The 3,360-nt window shown below is 33.3% G+C and overlaps 1 non-coding gene across 1 annotated transcript; it reads left to right on the top strand.

Moving 5' to 3' along the window:
• The first annotated feature begins 905 nt into the window (after window positions 1-905).
• LOC127899506 (small nucleolar RNA R71) lies at window positions 906-1,009 on the top strand. The gene has a single exon (XR_008051383.1). It is a non-coding gene; the product is annotated as a small nucleolar RNA R71 (small nucleolar RNA).
• The last annotated feature ends 2,351 nt before the right edge of the window (window positions 1,010-3,360 follow it).

Raw genomic sequence — 3,360 nt, 5'->3', positions numbered from 1 at the left:
GTTTATGCTTGCTTGAGTTACCAAAAATGAATTGGTTTTGAGTTTATATAATTTGAACTCAAAAACTAGCCGTTACTAGCCGTTATGCACATTTTTTTGTCGTAACCGGCTTGCCGTTTATGGACATCCGGTTAGCCGCTTTCGTTCTGGTGCTTACTGCCCCGAATCCGGATTTCCGGTTTTTAGAATCCGGTAAGCCGTTTTCGTTCTGGATGCTTACTGCCCCGAATTCGGCCTGCCGTTTATCAGTATCCGGTAAGCCGCTTGCTACAGTAACTGCTACAGTGAAACATTTTCCGAAATTTACAGTTTGACCCCAAAACTTTATGAAACTGTAGTATGGCCCAAAACGTTATGAAAGTTTGCAAATAGGTCCAATTTCAGAATTTTAAATAATGCTTTCTCAATCCCACAACTTTCTGAAATTATGACTTCGCCCAAACTTTATGAAATTATATAATGGCTCAAAAACATTTAAATAGTTTCAAATAGGTCCAAATCCGAAATTTCAAGCACTACTTGTTTATTTCAAAGTTTTTCAAAATTCTTTCAATTAAACCATAAACTTTGAAAAACAACCAATTTCATAAAATCATTTTTCCATTAAATATGAAACATTTATGAAGTGAAAATAATGATTTATTCAAAAGGAATAAAAACAATCAATTGCATAAAATCATTTTTCCATTAAAATATAAAACATTTATAATGTGAAAAAAATGATTTATTTAAAAAGAATAAAAACAATCAATTTCATAAAATCATTTTTCCATTAAATATAAAACATTTATAATGTGAAAATAATGATTTATTTAAAAAGAATATTAAATAATTTGAGCTTAAAGATTAATCATTCGTAATCTTATTTGTTATCATCAAAATCAATATTATGGAAACATATATGTTAACAATGATGATGACACATTCTGAGCAGTTCTTTGAATATTTCCCAAGCCTCGTACAAACTCTCATCTTCAAGTTGATGGAAGAAAGTAATTTTATTTCGCAACTTTGTATTTTTTATCGGTGGGAAATATTTCATTAGGAATTTATCAGCCAACTCATTCCATGTAGTGATGGAATCAGATGGTAACGAATTTAACTATGCTCTTGCTTGATCTCTTAAGGAATAACAAAAAAGCCTCAACCTTAAGGCATCATGTGTTGCTCCATCAATTTTAAAAGCATCACTTACTTCCAAGAACAATTTAAGATGGAGATGAGGATCTTTATTTGGCAATCCATTGAATTGACCAACTGTTTGCAACATTTGAAACATTACTGGTTTCAACTCAAAATTTGCAGCTTCTACTTCAGATCTGATTATCTCAGGGTGTACAACTTGAGGAGTTAACACAACATAATCTCTAATAGTTCTGTCTCTGTTGTCAGCCATGTAAATGATATTGTTATTGCCTGGTTGTCTCTCGTTAGCATTTCATTCTACTCTTCTTGAATGTTGACTGGTTGTAAGGGCCCGTGAGGGTTCAAATTTCCTTCATCCTGCAAATTATTCATGCTTGAAATAATTTTTGAATTCTTTTATTCTCTTCGCAATCTACTGGCAGTCCTTTCAATCTCAGGATCGAATTGGAATACCACAGATCTGTCTTTACGCATGCACGTAACGATCTGCCAATAAATAGAATGACTTAAGTCAAATTTGGTGCTATCCAGATTTACTTTACACTTAAAAAATAAACAGTCAATCCCCGGCAACAACGCCAAAAACTTGTTGGTTAATTTTATAAGCAATTGCTACCAATGCCAATGTGCAAGTATACACAACAAGTAATAAAGTGATGAATATTCAAGATCATCTCCACAGGGATTGATACAACTCGAAACGCTATAGCAATCACAATAGTGCAAACCAACTTAAAGCCGAAGTTAACAATCGTAAATTAAGTTATATTGTAATTGATGATTATGAGAGAATTAAATAAAATAATACCGTAATGAAATACTAGATAAAATGTGTCTAAGATTCAATTGAGATTATGGTAGTTGAATGATCAAACTCTCCTTATGGGCTGACTGTTTTTCATCAAGTTAGCACCAGTTGTTACTGCAAGTGCTGCAGCACTGGGCATAATTTATCTGCATCCTCAACTATCGCATATTGGAAGTCTCATACCCTTAAATCTATTAATAATGACCAGTTGCTAATCTATTTATGGTATGGCATTATGATCTTTAATCTCTCCACCCTACAAGGTGAACACTTATGTCTAATGTGTCATAAATCTTAACTTCAAGTATTGTCCTTATGGGATTCAAGATAACTTAATCCAGGAAACTTAACTTAAGATCAAGTAATATTCTAATAATATCCGCTAAGACATGCCCTTTTGCTGTTCTATCTTAACTGAAACTGTTAAATGGGTGGTCAACCGAAATAACAGTTATATTCATAAAAGCTAATAGAGTAAAATGCTACAGTAATGACATAACAACACATAAGAACAGTCAAGAACCCATTGGATTGCTTGTCACTCAACTATAAACAAGTCTAGTTCATATTCTGAATGAGAAAAATAAACATAAATATATTGATCACGGGATACATCAAAATAATTAAAGGAAGAAGATAATTATAAGTTGAGCACGATGAAAGACAAATCCAAATAATTCTGCCGATTCTTCAATGTTGCTGAAACAACACTCCCCAATTCTGATATTCTTATTCTTTCCTTTGTAATTATTCTAATGATAACTCCCTTGCCGCCTTTCTATGTGGTGCACGCCTCCCTTTTATACTGCAAACTAGGGTAAAAATAAAAGTCCATGGGCGTGCATGCGTTAAATTAGGAAACATGCAGATTGCCATTCTGTGGCTGACCCGCGCCTAAATTTTCTCCCGCATTGTTCCCAGATTGCTACAACACTGATTGCTCTAACATCCGCACCACACTGCACTATTCCCGATTGTGCTTTACTTCTTTTGCGGCCGTCTTCTTTCCTCCTCTTGCTCATCTAATGTCTCAACATCCCCTCATGAATCAAGACTTTCTAAAAACCTACAATTATACACCTGTTTTTAACACAAATTACTTTGATTTAAGCAAAACTTATTAAGACTCAACTAAAATAAATGTTTATGCAAAATATAACCAAAATATAATAAAAACACCTTATTTGATCTCTAAGTGATCTTGATTTAAGTCTAGAAAGGATGTAATAACTCTTATTTCCTAGAGTTATCAGCAAACTACTTTGAATTTTGTGAATTTGGCCAAAAGAAATGCAGGGAATGTAGATAACATTTTGTGTCCTTGTAAAGATTGCCGAAATATAAGTCATCATCTTACGGAGACTGTTTATGAGTGTTGTGCAAATTTTAATGTACTCGCAAGCGCA

Source organism: Citrus sinensis, chromosome 8, assembly GCF_022201045.2.
Source record: "Citrus sinensis cultivar Valencia sweet orange chromosome 8, DVS_A1.0, whole genome shotgun sequence".
Lineage (NCBI taxonomy): Eukaryota > Viridiplantae > Streptophyta > Magnoliopsida > Sapindales > Rutaceae > Citrus > Citrus sinensis.
The sequence above is the reverse complement of the archived record's forward strand: the minus strand, read 5'-3'. Positions and strand labels throughout refer to the sequence as shown.